The sequence below is a fragment of the Lissotriton helveticus genome, chromosome 3_1 (genome assembly GCF_964261635.1).
Source record: "Lissotriton helveticus chromosome 3_1, aLisHel1.1, whole genome shotgun sequence".
NCBI classification, from domain to species: domain Eukaryota; kingdom Metazoa; phylum Chordata; class Amphibia; order Caudata; family Salamandridae; genus Lissotriton; species Lissotriton helveticus.
In genome coordinates, this window is record NC_136061.1 from 1655752915 (window position 1) to 1655773113 (window position 20199).

A 20199-nucleotide genomic window follows, 5' to 3' on the forward strand; every position below is an offset into this window, starting at 1 on the left:
GAGCAAGGGAAACGCTACTCCACGAAGATGGGAACACATTCCTTTTTATTGCACACAATCACGCTGGCAGCCCCAGTTTAATTCAGTTCCTTTTCCTTGACGCGTTTCGCTGCACCTGCAGCTTATTCTTAAGGGGAGGGGGACACAGGCAAAATCCGGTTAGTGTTTAAAAGTTTACATTTTACCCATATTGCATCTGCTTCCAATAAAGATGTATGCCGGGATTTCAAGTCCAAATAATCCCTTTCGATAGGGTCCGTTGTTTTTGCCCAACTTTTATCAGCCCCGTTATTTTTCACAAATGTTTGTGGCCCTCCAGTGGGCTCCAAGGCTGCCTTCGTGATTCCAATCAGGCAAATCTTCGCGCTGACAGGCTGTGATGAACCACAGCCTCACAGACCTGATTTCCAGTTTCCTGACGGTGCTTCTCCCGCAGCACGAGCCTGCCGCATTAAATCATTCACAATTGCCCCAGAGCAAGGGAAACGCTACTCCACGAAGATGGGAAAACATTCCTTTTTATTGCACACAATCACGCTGGCAGCCCCAGTTTAATTCAGTTCCTTTTCCTTGACGCGTTTCGCCGCACCTGCAGCTTATTCATAAGGGGAGGGGGACACAGGCAAAATCCGGTTAGTGTTTAAAAGTTTACATTTTACCCATATTGCATCTGCTTCCAATAAAGATGTATGCTGGGATTTCAAGTCCAAATAATCCCTTTCGATAGGGTCCGTTGTTTTTGCCCAACTTTTATCAGCCCCGTTATTTTTCACAAATGTTTGTGGCCCTCCAGTGGGCTCCAAGGCTGTCTTCGTGATTCCAATCAGGCAAATCTTCTTATGTATATATAATATCTCATATAGACATTTATAATCTCATATAGATGCATATAAAATCTCATATAGATGCATATAAAATCTCATATAGATACTTAGAGGTCCTTTTGGTTGGCCCTCTTCTGCCACTTGTATGTCTGTCATTTACACATAGTGTAATAGTTCAGTCCATATCAGTCACTGGCCTTCTTGCCCTGCGAATTAAAGCATTTTCTGATGAAAGGTACACATCCACCTGCATATCTGTGCGCATTAGTGCCAGGGCTGGTGGCCAGTCCTTTTAGTTTTCAGACTTCTGTTTTTTATAGTTCCCCTTTCATTTATTTCCCTATCCTCTTTGAATTAAAATGTTTCTCAAGAGGATACTACAGCGATCCAAGCAGTTCTAACTGTTAGCAAGCTTCCTTGCAACTCATTTCATATACAGTGTGCTATATCCCAACGTGACCACTTCCTTCAAATCAGGCAACCATTATGAAATGCAGTTGACCGTAGTGTCTCCAGGTTCACCATTCCAAGATGGCAGCCACACTGAAACTTTAAAACAATGGTAGACTGTGTGTAAGTAATATCTCTGCAAGATGGAAACCTGCCACTATGTTTAGTTTCCTTATTGCAAGCATACACCCGCCATGTTTCGATGTCCATATTGTCTTTTTTTCAACTTGTATTCCTTTAAATTATATTGCATATGTTGTTGAGTTGGTATGTGTTTTATTGTAGTTCTGTCCGTGGGTGAATGCATAAATGAGTCAGTTGAAAATTTAATGGATATATGAAGTGTAAAGGTGAGTGACAGAGTTCATGTTTAATGATCATTGAGTTGGTAAACCCATCAGTGACACAAAAGGCATTTGCAGTCACATCCCAGACCTATTGGTATTACCAATGTGTGTTCATATGGTTTTGTCTGTAGTCCCACTCTCTCCCCTGTTCAGGGCAAAGCAGCATTGACTATAGATTTGATGGGTCTATGAGGTCCGCACACCTTATTACCACAAATGTCAAATCTGTGGGCCTTGACATAGTTTGTTTTTGTAATGTGGAGTCTTTTGAAGACTATAGTTTTTAATAACCTCCCTTCACCTTGCTGTACTTCGATATTTTGTTTTCCTTGAAATTTGTGCCTCTTGAGTGCTGCAGCTCACATTGTCATATGGAGAGGGCCCCCGGATTTGCGTCCGCTTACTAAACGAACGATCTTGATGTCTGAGGCTTCCAACTGAGAACCGTCCGATTAAGGGTTGAGATAATATAATGGTTGGCGAATATATCCCGGGTACTCTTTCATCTTGTTGACCTCCTTTCTGAGCAGGCCTCCTATTAAACGGTGTTTTGTGTCCGCAGCTCTGCTTTAGTTTCTAAATGGCATTGATGAAGAGCAGATGTCTGGCAAGTTAATATGCTAAGTGTTGATAAATGTCTGGCCATTACATCATCCATCACTTTTTTTTGCATTGCGTGCTTTACAATTTGACAACCTTTTGTTCGAGTACAGCTGTGTGGTGCAATGCCAGCTGCACGAAGAGTTACCAGCCATAATGTGACAGGTCGATTTTGAAGCACTGGCCTGTTTTGTTGTTATTAAGTAACACGAGTGTAACGGGTATATCTTGTTTAACCTGCTACCTCTATCCAGGTGGTCTTTTAAAACTGAAATTTAGCTTGAGCTGGAACATTGTAATATTTTTGGAAATTCAGTGTTGCTTTACTGTGTTGGTAAAACTACAATAAAAATAACTTTTTATTTAAATATAACATAATTGAATAAATACGTATTTGTGTGTATGATTCAAGCTAGAGGTTTTACAGCCTTCTTTGTCGGAACATTAAGCTAATATGCACTATGATCAGCTTGAGCATGTTTCCTCTCGGTTACTTGTGTGAAATAGTTCATGGTCGTTGTTGTGTCCCAGTATTGGCACAAAATGGTTTAACTTAAGGCTTTATGCTGTGCACTACAGGATGTACCGTAGGTTGTTGGCAAAGATTGTTTTTTTTCTGTGGAGGTTGAACATTTTTACGTAAATTTACTTCATAACAAAGTAACATTGTTGTTTAACGTTATCATGGAAAATATATGTCCAAATAAGGCATGTGGAAAATGTGTTTTATTAAATGTGCAAAAAACGGACAAATTCTGCTTATTTCTGCAGAAAGCTCCGATTTCTATCGTTCTTTCACTGCTAGGCCCCAAAACTTTCTTGATTCTTTCCTATCCCTTCATGAAAATAAATGCTTTTTTTGTAAAATGTTGATTTAACGTTATAACTTAACTGTAGAACGTGACATCTCTGTGAAATGTGTTATTTGCTGCAAAATGTGTTATTTTCCTTCGTCACACCATACCATTTCACTATATTTTAGATTGTTTCTTCGACCACATGCTTATAATGAACAAGTATATATCAATGAAAGAAAATGCTCGCTGCACGTTTAAATTCTATGATCTCACCAGGACATGCTAGATATTAATGTTTCATTTCATAGAATAGCTCATTGTTACACAATGGGACACAGATTAGCTATCAGGGTAGGCTTGCAAAGGTTCTCATGAGAACCTTCCCAGGTGTATCTTTTTGTAATAAGCTGTAGCCACATTCAAATACATGTGGACATGGATGTTTACTGTGGAACTCAAGGAAGAAGATGGCAGACAATCGAATATTCTTTCCTATGGGTTAGAAATGATTCAACATTCATAGTTTGCAACATGTTTTGTGATTTTTATAGAGTACATATCCCTAGATGGAGAGTTAAGGCATTCTATTTACCCCTACCCTGCCATGCCCCTTAGCACTTTGTTGTGCTAGCCTGAATTGCCATAAACTACTAATAACTGTGATTTCTTGTTTTCTTTACACTTTTGGAGGAGACTTTTTGTCTTCATGCAGATCATAGCTAACTTTTGTGGTTAATTCTCTTTACCTGTTTTAATGGTTGCTACCGCAGCTGATAGGGACTTGGCTGAGTTTCCAGAAATATTCTTTTTGGGGAGTTAGACCTTTTCATAGTTAGTCTTTTGCTTCAATTATACTTGCTCTTTTAAAAAGAACTCTTTATGAGTTCTTGCTAGGATTGGTTAAGTCCTTTAGATTACGACAGGGACTAATTCCTTTGTGGAACATGCTGTTATTTTGAATGCTTGTTCTAACCAAAATGTTCTCGATATTTCTGTAAATGGATTTATTTAAGTAAACTGAATAAAAACACAAAACTAGAGACTAATCTCCTAAAGATAAAATAAACGTGTAAAACTTCGTCAAACCGCTCATCATTGACTAGCATTAAAAGCTGTAAGACGATGATTATTTTAGATATGTGTTTGGGTTGTGCTTGATTCTCATACGGTGACAAAGATTCATCAACCTGAAGAGGTGTGGAAATTGGAGGATCGCTTAGTAAGTTTTAAATTGGAGCTACTTATTAACATTTATGAGTTTTCCGTGCTTGCAAATCCAATAGCAGAGGGTATGCTTAACACCCTGAATGGAGCTATGAAAATACTACCCAAAAGCATATTTTGAAATTCCTGAATCCAATGTCCAGAACTTGAATATCCGGCAAAGTGGTATACGAAGGTGGTTGCAGTTTTGAAGGTGTGAGTATTATCAGAGCAAATGCGTTGTGGTTGTGATGGTGCCTTTTTCTGGTTTGAATGTTTGATTAGAATGTGTGGGTGAGGAGAACAATTGTTGATAAGTGATTGAAAAGATGTTCAAAGATTTCAGACGTGTTGTAGTCTAAAGATCCCGGGTTAACATGATAATTGAAAACGTGTTTGCAGAGATTTAAAGGTGTGGTGTGTGAGTTACCAACACCAGTGACGTAGGGTTACTAAGTTGTTGTGACTGATTATCGTTGATCGGTGCTAGTTGAAACAAATTGTGCAAACAGGGTAGACTGATTTGATTTGGGTCATTTCTTGCTTGTCGACATTTGACTTGTGAATGTTGAAAATATTCTTGAATGTGTGGGAACATTATTTCTTTTAGTGTAGCAAACAAGAAGGTGATTAAAAAGTCGATAATTATAGTTGTGCAAGTACGAAGAAAATTGTAAAGGAGGGTGAGCTGTTGCATCATAGTGTTTCACGCTGGAATTGTTCGGTTGGTGTGCTTTCGCGCTGTGATTGGTTGGTGATGTTGCAATGCCGCACTGGGATTGGATCCCTAAAAAGTGAATATTGTATTTGGATTTTTTATTTATAACTGTAAAATAATAACTGGAATTCAACTGGTTTTACAGAAACTTATATACAGAACAACATCATAACATTCAGTTTAATTGTGCTGTTTCAAATTGACCTGGAAAAGGAGACAAGGGAATCCTTGTAATTAAAGGGATCAAGGCTAGTAGACAATTTTAAGAGACAACGGTCCCTTGTAGAAAAAGATAATGCAGATAACCACAACGTTACAATCAAGAATGGGTATCACTGTCTGAATAGACAAGGTTTAATTATTAATTAGACAAATAATTAGCAACAAAACAGAATACAAGCAGTGAGTGAGCAGAACGTGAAGGGGTATTGGGAAATCAGCCAATTTCCTTACTGCATGCAGGTGACTTAAAAGTGACATACAAGTAGAAATGCAAATAGGTAGTAGTCACAATAACTATAACATCTAGTACTAAACAAATTCATTCATTTATGGTTTTGAGTTTAAGATGTGTGTGTCAACGGCGTTTCAATCCCTAACCAGATTATGGGATCCTTATAAGGATTTAAGCTTAAAGCAAATGCCTGCGAAGTTGCCTGGGTAAGCATAGGGCAGAAAGTAGGGGATGGGGTGGGGGGAGCAAGGGGAGAGGTTAAAATATGTTAGAGGTATGAAAACCACTGTAACAAACACTTTCAATAACTTATTCAGGTAATCACACAAGGAGCTGCATGCAATGTGAAGCCCCACTGTGGCATTGCAACAGTACAAGTATGAGACTGAAATGGTGGTCATATACGCCCATTACAACTGTGAGAACAACACAGGACTTACAGTGAAAAACGTCGTACACCAATCGTACCCAGAAGTTGGAGCACGTTATAAGACCAGTAAGGGCAAAAAGCTTACGCCTAGACGACCGCGTGATTGTCAGCTAAGTAAGATAATGTTGCCGGCAACAGTGAGGGACCCGCCCAGTTATAACTTGAAAAAACGCCGGGGTAGGATGAAGATGCAAAGTCAGATTTGACAGAAAACAGGGCGGGTTATTTACACCTAGAAACGCGCTTGTGGGCCAGCCCATATGGCTAAAAAGTGCTGGTGTCTAAGGGCCGAATAGCCAGAGAGACTTACGGTGTGAGGTCCCAGGAGGTGGCAGGACCACGAGGTTCGATGACAGGAAGGTGGGGGTTGGTATTAGTCAACCGGCCTGAAGGGGTGAAAAGGATCGTCAGTGAGGAGACCAGAAATTCGAATGAAAATATTGCGAAGAGATCTGTCACGGGCAGATGCCTACCGGTGACCGCGAGTGTGAATGAATAGTGGTCTTTGGGTGTGCTGCCTGGATACAGGATTCCTATGAAGGGAGGATGCAGTAGTTGGACCAAGGGTGGTCACTGGCGCAGTAACCGTAAGGGAGGGCTGGCAGCCAGGCCAGTGATGACAAGCTCTGAGGGAGGAATGATCCAAGATGTCCGGGGCGATTTTGGTTATTTGGAAATCCTTGCCTGTAAGGGAGGGAAACAAGGATGGAACATGGTGGTGGAGAGGAGTACGGCCAGAGTCCGTAGGAATACGTACTTACTCAGGATCAGTGAAGAAGAGGCTACGAGGCCATTGTATCCGCTCTGTAGCAGGTTGGATCATGGTTCTCTGGCGTGAGCCGGTATAGCTAATGAGCGTGAACTAGCAGGGGCTCATATGTATGATGTGGCAGGCCCGCTGTATCTACGTGTGAAAAACAACTTGATCTGCCAGTAAGGCCTGGAGTCTACAGTGAAGCGGCAGTGTGCATGCGTGGGAGTCACATGCAAAACGGGCCGTAGGTGCAGAAAGGGTTCGCCATGATAGGGGCGGAACAGTAGAGTTCTGCCCGGTAGAGTTACAGGGATCGAGTGAGACAGAGGGAGGTCCCATTTGGGGAAAGCGTGGGCGTAAATAGCATAAAAACAACATATATTGAAATAATTACTGCGGAATGTGGACTAACATTGCATAATGAAGTTCAGAGTGAGAAACAAGTGCAATTTTGAAAACACTGACTTAAAGGCAAGTAACAAAAAACTGTCTGCATAATACATGGAAAATTACAACAAATACATCAAGTAGATAATTGGAACCACAAGGGTGTCCAGGGTCATTAATGATGATAGTAAGGGCAGTGATCGTAAGCCATGTTATAGAAGGGTAGTCCAGTCTTCAGTGCGATTTAGGCCTATGTGCAATCTGTTTGTGTGTATAATCCATTTTAGCTCCTCTTTGTTGAGGATGCCAGTGATGTTGGTGTTCCTGGGGGGCAGATGGATCACATTAATGACTTGCCAATGTAGGTCATCTTGAGTGTGTTTTGATCTGTGAAATGTTCTACCAAGGATGCATTTGGAGTTCTGCAACGCACTCAGCTTGTGTGTTGGCAGATCCTGATTCTGATTTTCTGCATTGTTTGCCCGAAATAGATCAGTTCGCACGGGCAAGTGATTGCATATATGACATTTTGAGTATTGCAATTCGAAAAGTTAGTCAGAGTCACATCTATAGTTGCATGCACAAACTTTTTAGTGTCAGATGTTAAATGACAGACACCACAACTTCCGCATTTATAGTCTCCTTGGTTGGCGGGAGATCCCACGTCTCTGTTAATGTTTGCTTACTCTTTGTTTGCATGAGCTGCCCTTACCAGGTGGTCTTTGATACTCCTGCTGTTCTTAAAAGCAAAAAGTTCCTGCTTGAGTTCAGCTGCATTAAGTATGGACCAATGCTTCAGAATAGATTTTTTGACTGTATTAGAAACCGAGGAAAATGTGGTGACACAAACCGTCTTATCCCCATCTCTTCATAATTTGGGGCTCAGAAGTGTATCACATGGACAATACCATGTTCGTTTGAGAGAGTTCCTAACCACCTTACTTGGGTAGCCTCTACTGGTTGAATTTGTGGATAGGATTTTAGCCTCACTGAAATAGTCCTCTTTACGGTAACATGTTGTAGTTATTGTGACTACTACCTATTTGCATTCCTACTTGTATGTCACTTTTAAGTCACCTGCCTGCGGTAATGAAATCAACTGATTTCCCAGTACCCCTTCACGTTCTGCTCACTCACTGCTTGTATTCTGTTTTGTTGCTAATTATTGGTCTAATTAATAATGAAACCTTGTCTATTCAGACAGTGATATACCCATTCTTGAATGTAACTTTGTGGTTATCTACATTATCTTTTTCTACAAGGGACCCTTGTCTCCTAAAATTGTCTACTACCCTTGGTCCCTTTAATTACAAGGGTTCTCTTGTCTCCTTTTCCTGTTCTAGAGCGCAATCGCTGGACTGCAAGGGATTACTATATTCCTCCTACTAGCATCTAGTGGGCCCCCTGTCCCAAACTCCCCCCCCCCCCCCTGGTTTCCCCCTCACCCTAATTCTTATCAACACTGTATATAATTGTGAGGTATATCACACCACGCCCCCTTTATTCAGACAAATACATTAAAAAAATCCTGGCAGGGCACTCCCTCTTTTCTGATACACCTGATACACCTGAAAGACTCAATATCACCGAAAACTCTATATTTGACCAGTTAGAGAAATCTACAAAAAAACTGATTAGACTGCAGTTAATGGTACGCATGCTTACCGAATACATGAAAACTGACACAATACCTGTGGGATTACAAGTACATAACGTCCCTGGAGTATTTACTGAGATTAAGAAATATTTTACAGGGTACAGCTACATCTGTACTACTTGCTCAAGACACTGGATGGTCTTGGGCCTCAATATAGCGACAGAAGGAATCACTAAATTTGTGGCAGAAATAAAGGATATTGAGAAACAGACTAAAGAAAATTGTGGGATAAAAGATGCCAAAACTCTTTTTGTAAAAAGTTGAGAAAACTGTTTCTGAATTCTATAGAATTGAACAAAACAAAAAATTAACTAAAGGCAGGAGAGGCGTTAAAAAGTACAAGGTTGAGAGAACCTATCCCGATTTAGTGGAAGATTTTTACACAAATAGACTAAACTCAGGACCCCGGACACAACGGCTGTGGGGCAGGTTTAACAAGCAGCAGAACATTGTGGATTTTTCTGACACCTCCGCTGGGTCTTCCTATAATTCGGACTCTGGAGAAGGCCCTAGTACATGTAGGAATAGGAATAATAACCCCAATTTTTTAGGCCAGGACCAGGGACGCCAGGCCAACCGGTGCACTATGCGCCCCCTTGATGGTACAGCGCACCAGGAGACAGACAGACACGACAGAGATACTACCAGTGGTAAGATGCACCAGAGATAATACTGATACAACCAAGACCGTCAATAACCATAATATGCTCAGCCCTGAATCTATTCCGATCTTCAATCGTTCCAATTATCAATTGTCAGAAAAAGAGGTTGCAGTACTTAGCAAGGGATTATCCTTCGTCCCTACTATCAAACCCAACTTTCTTGAGCTACAGATTGAACTCCTCCGGTTTTTACGTCTACAAGCATTCTTCATGAATAAACTATATACACCGACCCCAGCCTATACACTATTTCGCCCACCCTCTACCTTCTCTCCACCACATAACAGTGTATCCACTGAGATTCAGATTTTTGAAAAACTAGTCCTTAAAGATATCATGCATTTAGAACAGGAACACTGATACATTCCTTACAATCTCACTTGGGCCGAGAAGTATACTCTCCTTGGAATAAAACTGGTTTACACTGTAATCATCAAACCAGCTGACAGGGGTTGGGGGATAGTATTGCAAGACCTTGACACCTATACACAGGAAATTCAGGAAAAACTTTCCAGACACGACCACTACCTGAGATTCCCAACTGACCCTACCAGGGAAATCCAAATGCTTATTCATGACATCACAGAAGAAGGGAGGCAACAAGGCTTTTTGAGCAAAAATGAATGTTTATATTTAAACACTAAATCGCTAAGAACACCGATGATAAACACCCTGCCTAAGGTGCATAAAAATGCTGTCTCTCCCCAGGCCGTCCAATTGTATCTGGATGCGGCTCTATTATAGAGCCACTGGGTAGGTAAGTCGGCTATTTCATTAAGGACTTTGTGCCCAAGACTTTTTGCTATATTAAGGACACCATGGCTATGGTTAATTTGGTTGAGAAACTCCCATTTGACCCGGAGCATTGCTTTTTGTGTACACTGGACGTTGTCACTTTACACCAACATCCCCCAGGAGGAAGGAATTGAAGTTATTGGTATTACCCTAGACTCTAGACCTCAACCCCATCCAGTCCCCACTTCTTTTATTCTTCACTTATTGAAAATATGTCTTACCCAGATTTTTTTCCTGTTCAACTACAATTTTTCCAACAGGTGAAAGGGACGTTCATGGACGCAGTTTTTGCGCCCAATTTTGTGATACTTTACATGGACTGGCTAGAAACACAGAGGATACGGTCTCCCCTCAACCCATTTATTCCCAACATTCTTGAATGGAAAAGGTACATAGATTACATTTTTCTAAGTTGGGAAGGGACAGTGGAAACACTTCTCCAATTTCAAGACTACCGGAACACCCATAGCAACGGCCTCAATTTCACTCTCACAACAAGCAAAAAAGAAGTGGCCTTCCTAGACCTTAATATTATAGCTGACACAATGGACACTTTACACTACACTTTACCGCAAGCCTACAGAGAAAAACACCCTGTAAGCATTCAATAGCAACCATCCCCGAGCCTTACGGGACTTCCTGCCGTACTCTCAATTTCTCCGCATTTGCCAGAATTGTTACCATAAGGACTACTTTAGTGAGGCTAAAATCCTATCAACTAACCAGTAGAGGCTACCCATGTAAGTTGGTTAGGAACTATCTCAAACGAGCATGGTATTGTCCACGTGATACACTTCTGAGCCCCAAATTACGAAACAATGGTTTGTTTCACCACATTTCCCCTTGTTTCTAATGCAGTCAAAAAATCTATTCTGAAGCATTGGCCCATACTTAATGCCACTGAACTCAAGCTGGAACGCCCTCTCTTTGCTTTTAAGAACAGCAAGAGTATCAAAGACCACCTGGTAAGGGCAGCCCTTGCAAACGAAAAGAGTACGCAAACATTAACAGAGATGTAGGGTTTCCGGCCAACCAAAGCGGAAGTTGTAGTGTCTGTCATTTAATATCTGACACTAAAAAGTTTGTGCATGCAAATATAGATGTGACTCACTAACTTTTCGAATTGCAATACTCAAAATGTCATATATGCAATCACTTGCCCTTGCGACCTGATCTATATTGCGCAAACAATGCAGAAAAGCAGAATCCGGATCTGCCAACACAGAAGCCGAGTGCGTTGCAGATCTCCGAATGCACCCTTAGTAGAACATTTCACAGATCAAACCCACACTGAAGATGACCTGCGTTGGCAAGTCATTAATGTGATCCATTTCCCCCCCCCAGGAACACCAACAGCACCGGCATCCTCAACAAAGAGGAGCTAAAATGAATTATACGCACACTGCCTGCACACAGGCCTAGATCGCACTGAAGACTGGACCAACCTTCTGTAACATGATTACGTTTTTCTTTATGCAATCACTGCACTTACTATCATCATTACTGACCGTTGACACCCTTGTGGTTCCAATTATCTACTTGATATATTTGTTGTAATTTTCCATGAACTCTCCAGACAGTATTCTGTTACTTGCCTTTAAGTCATTGTTTTCAAAATTGCACTTGTTTTTGACTCTGAACTTCATTATGCAATGTTAGTCCACATTCTGCAGTAATTATTTCAATATATATTGTTTGTATGCTATTTACGCCCATGCTTTCCCCAAATGGGCCCTTCCTCTGTCTCACTCGATCCCTGTAACTCTACCGGGCAGAACACGACTGTTCTGCCCCTACCATGGCGAACCCTTTCTCCACCTACTGCACGTTTTGCACGTAACTCCATGCGCACTGCCGCCTCACTGTAGACTCCAGGCCTCACCGGCAGGTCTGGTTGTTTTTCACACGTAGACACAGCGGGCCTGCCACGTCATACATATGAGCTCTGCTAGTTCACACTCATTAGCTACACCGGCTCACGCCAGAGAACCACGATCCAACCTGCTACGGAGCGGACGCAATGTCCTTGCTGCCTCTTCCCGCTGATCCCAAGTAAATACGTATTCCTACTTATTCCGGCCGTACTCCTCTCTGTCACCATGTTCCATCCTTGTTTCCCTCCCTTACAGGCGCGGATTTCCAAATAACCAACATCGCCCCTGACATCTTGGATTATTCCTGCCTTCCGACCTTGTCATACCTGGCCTGATTGCCAGCCCTCCCTTCCGGTTACTGCGCCAGTGACCACCTGCGGTCCAACTACTGCGTCCTCCCTTCATATTACCCCTGTATACAGGCAGCACGCCCGAAGATCACTATTCATTCACACTCGCGGTCACCGGTAAGCATCTGCCCGTGACAGCGCTCTTCACAATATTTTCCCGTGAAATTCTGGTCTCCTCACTGACCATCCTTTTCACCCCTTCAGGCCGGTTGACTAATACCAACCCCCCCTTCTCTCCATCGAACTACGTGGTCCTGCCACCTCCTGGGACCTCACACTGTAAGTCTCTCTGGCTATTCGGCCCTTAGACGCATATGGGTTGGCCCTCACGCGCGTTTTTAGGCGTAAATAACCCGCCTTGTTTTCTGTCAAATCTGACTACGCATCATGATCGTACCACAGCGGTTTTTCATGTTATAACCGCGCGGGTTCCTCACTTTTGCCGGCACTATTATCTTATTTAGCTGACAATCACACGGTCTTCTAGGCATAAGCTTTTTGCCCTTACTTGTTGGATAACGTGCTCCAATTTCTGATTATGATCGGTGTACAACGTTTTTCACTGTAATTCCTGTGTTGTTCTCACAGTTGTAATGGGAGTATATGACCACCATTTCAGTCTCATACTTGTACTGTATCAATGCCACAGTGGGGCTCCACATTGCATGCAGCTCCTTATGTGATTACCTCAATAAGTTATTGAAAGTGTTTGTTACTGTGGTTGCTCATTCCTATAACATATTTTAACCTCGCCCCTTGCTCTCCCCAGCCCCTTCCCTTACTTGCTTCTTGATGATTACCCAGGCAACTTCGCAGGCATTTGCTTTATGCTGAAGTCACGATGATGATCCCATAATCTGGTTGGGGATCGAAACGCCGTCAACACTCACATCTTAAACTCAAAACCATAAATGAATGAATTTGTTGAGTACTAGATGTTATAGTTATTGTGACTACTACCTATTTGCATTTCTACTTGTATGTCACTTTTAATTCACCTGCCTGCGGTAAGGAATTCGGCTGATTTCCCAATACCCTTCACGTTCTGCTCACTCACTGCTTGTATTCTGTTTTGTTGCTAAATATTTGTCTAATTATTAATTAACCTTGTCTATTCAGACAGTGATATGCCCATTCTTGATTGTAGATTAGTGGTTATCTACATTATCTTTTTCTAACATGGACCATTGTCTCTTACATTTTTTTAAATTGACCTGTCACTTTGAAATATTTGTGAGATTTTAGGAATTTGGTGAGAGAGGATGTTACTATTCTCGTACGCAAAGGTGAACAGGCGCCTCCTAAGGTATGACTGCTGAGCATGGTTTAAGGACATCTTTGTCTTCGCCAATGGAGTAGAATTACTGAGAAGGACGGTGCTTTGAGTTTTCCTAGATATGTGACATTTAACACCAGGATTCTTGATCGTTTGATAGAAAACTGTACGAAAGGAAGCCGCCACCTAGACCCAATCAATATGAAACATTTAATGCTAGGGAGAGAGTTACCAGGAAAAAAACAGAAGGAAAAATACCAGAGCAGGACTAACAGGGCAGTAAAACAATTATGCGAATGCCCAATGGGATGAAGAGCAGTGTATATGGAGAAAAGCTTTTATAGAAAGGACTAGCTTACATCCAATGCTTACCTCAGAGACTGCTAAGAAAGGAAAGGACAAAGATTTCTTTAAGAATACCGATACTGAATCAGGCGATTAAATATTGGAACACATTTTGACATGGAGCCCCCGCCACATGTGACCCAGCAGAACCGATTCAGGCGGAAGTACTTGTTCGATAGTGTCAACTGGTCGCGCACATCAAGGTGCAACCCCAGTTGAACAACCCCTGCAAATATTAACGATTACCTCACCAGTAATAGCTCGACCACAAGTTACCATTCATATGGTGACTACTTCATCTGCCATGACTAGTATAGCACCAGTTACCTGTTGTTAATGCTCAATCTGTAACTAGGATGCTCCTCCACTTGTGGTAACAAGACCTGGAACTCGGCTAGTTGCTAGAGGTTTACTCACCTCTGTTTTTTTTCTTGGCTTCTCAAAACTCACAGGTAGTTGCTTGGAAGCCACCACTAAAGGTGCACGAACTAATCAATAGAGGGTTGTAAGTTCTCACTGCCTCAACTCATCAGAAGAAATAGTTGTGATGAGGGATATATATCAGCCTGGTTTGAGGAAACAGCAGAACCTAGTAGGACAGAGAGTCCAGGAACACTTGAGGAATCAGAGGATGAGAAAGTGAATCTCTTAAATGTCCCACAATTGAAGATCGAATTGGAAGACATAATAAGGGGATGCTTGGAATTTGAGCACATAGATCAGTACCAAAGGTAAGAATAAATGTATTTGTGCAAAAAAGTTACCAGAAAGGTCGCCTTAGTTAATGACAAATGAACAGAACTGGCTTAAAAATATGAAAAAGATCTTACAAGCAAAAAATGTGATCTACACAGAAGCTATAGGTTCAATTGGATGACTCACCATTCAAGAATATGAAGATTACAGGACTGTGTTTGCGTATTACATAATTGGCCAAGTGCATTTGCAGGTGGTGTGAGACTGATACTTTTGCAACCAAATGGGCTTAGAAACATGAGAAGAAAAAGAGGGAAGCAGCTAATACTGATTTGAATACGTTTTTGGACATTGTAGTTCCTCCTGATTTATGGACTGAATGTAAGAGTGCAGTGGCTCAGAGAGAGACCAGCAAGAGTGTCTAGGACAAATGCTCCATCTTTTACTGTGATGGAGAAGTATGAGGCGGTTATTACCTTTTTGAAAGGCAGAGTACCCCTGAAAGATATGCATTGTCTCAAAATTAAAAAAACACATAGTAGCCAAAGGAAATACCACATAGGAGCCAAAGGAAATTGTACACGAGTATTATGAGAGATTTTTGCAGGTATTTCAGTAGCACAGCGGATGTCGATATCCTGAGAAGGATATTGGGGTTTTCATATCCCAGTTTTTTTTAGGGCTGAAGCCAGGGTTCTGTTTGCATATAACTCAAAGCATGATCTGTTGTCAAACTAAGCCACTTGATGAAATCCTGAGATATGCAAAATACCAAAGCAATGAGTTAGACATGAAGCAGAAAAGTATAAAAGAAAAATTCATGCTAGCACAAGCGAAGCTGGGTCAAAGGTTTTCAGAACCCTTATTTTGTAGGAAATCTGTACAGAGTTGTTGTGCCACAGTCTGGTTTTCAGAGAAGTCGAGGAGGAATTGACCCCTTTCAGATGTTGGACTGCCCCCGGTCGTCCGACGTCGCGGTGGGCGTGTGCGGAGGACGGCCGTGGGCCGTCCAATCTGCGCATGCATCAGATTCAGCCGGCGAAGCGGTTAATATGTCACAGAGAAGTGGTAGAGGTGTTCCTGTGGGTACAGAATCTGGACCAGAATATGCTGCTAAGAAAAAGATTACAGCTCGTCATATCTGTCATAAAGTTGGACATTGGAAGAGGGAATTTTGATATAATCATGACAGTGCTGGAGGAAATGTTCAAATGCCGCAAGGTATGCAAACACTAAATGTGCCAGCACAGACAATGCAGATGCCAATGCAGGGACAAGCTCCAATGACGCCTATTTCACCTGCACAAATGGTGAATCCTAGGTTTAATCTCAATCAAATGTCAACAATGAATACTAATCTATTTCGGAATGCAATGCCACAATGTCAGAATCTAAACCAGAATGCATTACAACAATTCCCGTTATTTGAAACTGATGGTTCTGGGTCAGAAAATTCTCAATGACTTGCCTGAGAGGGGAAGAAGATTGTGTAATTGACACAGTCTTAGAGGTGGACCAGAGTGGCCTGTAAAAAGATGTCTATGGCCACCCCGTATAATTTCTTATTGATACCAGTGCTACCAGATTCACAGTTAGAACAGTGGAAGTCCCAGACGTACTTCTCTCGGGGAAAACTATCCAAGTTGTAGGAGTAACAAATAAACATGTCCAAAATCCAGTGTCTGAAAACAGATCATTTAAAGAGAAGCACACATTTGTTTGGGATTAAAGTCTTATGAACCTGTTAGGAAGGTATTTGTTGTGCAAGTTAAATTGCACAATCTATTGTACACCGGATGGTATGGCGTTCCAAACACTTGATGACGATGTCGATTTATAAAAATAATTAAACAACAAGTTGAGACAGGAATATTCCCTGTGCTATCTATTGATGAATTACCAGAAGATGTGAAAGAAACGATGAATGCAGGAGTTTGGGATTTTACAGGGAAAGACATCAGACTAATTAAAGGTGTAGAAACAGTCTGAATCACTGTGAAACCAAGTGCTGCATATCTTAGAACACCTGCATATCATTTGACCCAGGGACGACTGCAGGAATACAACTAATGATGGATAACATGTTACTAAAAGGAATCCTGAAGAAACTAATTGGAAGTCCATGAAACTCTCCAATTATGGGTTTGCAGAAGCCCAGAGGTAAATACAAGATAGTTGAGGATTTGTGAAAAGTAAATGAAATAGTAGTGCCCTGTTGTCCCATGGTACTGAATCCAGCTACCATATTGTTTCAGATCCCATAATGCAGAGTGGTTTACAGTTATCGACTTGTGCTAGGCTTTCTTCTCAGTGCCATTGCACGAAGAAAGCCAATTTCTTTTTACCTTTATATGGCAACAAAAGCTATTAACATGGTGTTGTGACCCACAAGGGTATACAGAAACTCCATCCATTTTCAATCAAATTCTGAAAAGAAATCTAGAAACCCTGCAGATGCCCGGTAGGCCAACCCTTGCACATTCATGGATGATCTGCTTTTGGTATCAGAAATGCAAGATGCATAGAAACATGACACCATTGCACTCTTGAATCACTTGGCTGAGAACAGATACAAAGTGTCTCTAGAGAAACTGCAGTACTGTCAAAATGAAGTTCAATACCTATGACACATTATTGTGAAAGGAGCTAGGACAGTGTCACCAAAAGAGTGAAAGCAATCTTGCATATGAGTCGACCTCAAACTCAAAAATAAATCAGAGTGTTTTAGGGAATTGTTGGCTACTTTAGACAGTGGATGCCAAACTTTTCCGTTGTGGCCAAGCCTCTATTGAAGCTGACACACAGAGATGTGTCTGATCCGATTCCATGGGACAAGGAATGTACAAAAGCATTCCTAGAGTTGAAAAAGAAATTGTGCCGCACCTCAGTACTAGGAATGCCAGATTATACAAAAGAATTCATGTTTTGCAGCGAGAGAGATGGGTGCGCTCTCTCGGTTTTGACTTGGACACATGGAGGATCTCGAAAGCCTATTGCCTATTTTTCTACCACACTTGACCCTAAAGCGGCAGGACTTCCTGGTTGCCTTAAAGCAGCGGCCACGGTGAGTACTAATCTGGAAAAGAATGGGAGCAAAGTCATGGGACACCCATTATTTGTTATGGTCCCACACCGTGGAGCTACTATTAACAAAAACAAAGACAAAATATCTGACCCATAATAGCCTTACCCTTATGACCCAAATATACTTTCTTCTGACATTATTGATTATCTAGATGTCACAGAATTGTGCACCAAACCCTGCCCAGACATAAAGGAAGAACCCCTGATTGACCCTGATTATGTGTTATTTGTAGATGGCTCATGCTTGAGAGGAAATGATGGCACACTTGGAGCAGCATATGCCGTGTCCATCACAAATTATGTGGTCGAAGCTTCATGGCTTCAAAAAGTTTTTTTCTGTCCAGGTTGCTGAACTGATTGCTCTTACCAGAGCCTAAGGTTTAACTGCTCAACCGAGTCACCATATTCCCTGAGAACCATTATGGGTTTGGTGTCGTCCATTATTTTGGACAATTGTAGTCACAGAGGGGCTTTGTTACCTCTTCAAGTACACCTATTAAAAATGGAACCTACGTCAAGGACCTATGCTCTGCAAATACTGTGAGAAATTGCTGTGGTGAAGTGTTTAGCTCTTCATGGAGTAAGCAGATACATTTCCATGGGTTACTGATACCCTGACTCATTAGCCAGATATTGGCCCTTGTTAGCCTGTTCCTTTAATGGAAATTTCACATGTGAGCCTGAAGAGGAGAGTTTGTTTGCAATGTTGATGAAAGTTACTGACACATGAGATGAATTGAAACGGGTCTAGGAAAATATGTCAAAAGCATGAAAGAATAGTTGGATAAAGACAAGATGCGAGAAAAATGCAAACGACATCTAATTGTCAGCAGATGGTAGACATCTAGATAGCTTGTTGTTCCCAATGACACAAAACAACCATGGATACACACATTTAGAGAGAAGCAATACTGAAACTTTTCAGGCAGATTTGTTAAACACCAGATTCAGAATGTTGGCAGAAGAGATTGGCCATCGGTGTGTAACAGTTAAACATAGGGAAACGAACACATCACTCTAACACACCTAGAGAGATCAGGTGGCCCATTTAACAAGGTGCAAATGGATTTTATCCAGATGCCTGTGAATAATGGACTGAGATACATCCTAGCGATGGTGTGTGTCTCCTGAAGATGGTTGGAAGCCTACCCAACTAGAAGCAGCAACATTCTTACTGTAGCTAAACTGTTATTATGTGAATTAATACTCCGGTTCAGCATACCGATTTCTCTTGAGTCAGACAGAGGAACACACTTCAACAATGAAGTGATGATGATGATCTGCACAGTCTTACAGACTGAACAAAGATAAAATTACAGTTACAGACCAGAAACTCACTGGTATTGCTGAGCAAATAAACAGTACCATCAAGTCTAGATTTGCCAATGTCTGTACATCAGCCTCCCTGAAATGGCCAGACACTTTACCATTGTTGCTGATGAGTATCTGAAGTACACCTGACAGGAAGACTGGGTTATCCCCCCTTGAAATACTGATAGATACAGCAATGAGATAACCTGCTGTTTCTTCCAAAGCTCTGATGTCACTGACAATATTATATTAGATGATTGCAAAATGCAGGCTGGTGTGGTTCGTTCGCGCTCTCATCAGGTCTCAACTACTATTCAAGACCAGCATCAAGGACTGTGCCACAACCTCAATCCTGGTGATTGGGTTGTGATCTAAAAGCACATTTAGAAGACGCCTTGAACCCAGATGGAACAGCTTCTTTCAGGTGATCCTCACTACCCATACTGCTGTTAAGTGTGCTGGAGTCCTGAGGTGGATTCATGCCTCACACACCAGAAAAGTGAGCAATTCAGAAGCGGTGCCTTTGGGTTATGATACCGAACGAAGAGCTTTGGTGGTTGCACTGCCAATTGAAAAACCACCCAGGCCAACAGCACTTGTGTCAGTCCAGTCACTAGAAGAAGGAAGGGGTGGAGATCAGTTGAATGAATGAATGAAAAGGCATTTGTAATGTGCAGCTATGCCCAGTGGGCGTCAAGGCGCCTAGTTGACGAAATGTCAAGTGCAAATACCTGAAATAACACAGTGGCATTGAGCTCTTTAACAAAGGAGATGCAACTATTGAGTCTTAGAGAGAAAGTTCAGCTGATGTGGTACTAATACCAGAAGATCCAGGCAAAAGAATCAGCACTGGAACTAGGAGAATGAATTAACAAGCTGAATGGCCACACAATCTGAGAAATTCAATAGCTCGAATTCCAGAAATAATACCCAAAGAGGCTGCATTTAGCGACAAAGGTAGCCTGGATCCAATCAGCAAAACCTGAGAAGATTGAAAAGAGCACAAGATCCCTGTTGTAGGAACTCAGCACTTGAATGGTCATACTTCGTGAACACTGCTTTGAATATCACATTGGAATATTGGTACAACGTGAACCCTGAACTATTTGAACCTCCCTGAAAAAGAGAAAGTGAGACTGATGGAGATGATCTGAAAGAAAAGAACACTTGCACCAAATGGAATTG

The 20199-nt window shown here is 41.7% G+C and overlaps 1 protein-coding gene across 2 annotated transcripts in view; it reads left to right on the forward strand.

The window, feature by feature from the left end:
* Nucleotides 1-20199, forward strand: part of SNX4 (sorting nexin 4) — a 480207-nt gene that overhangs the window by 85907 nt on the left and 374101 nt on the right. The gene's annotated exons all lie outside the window — the stretch shown is intronic.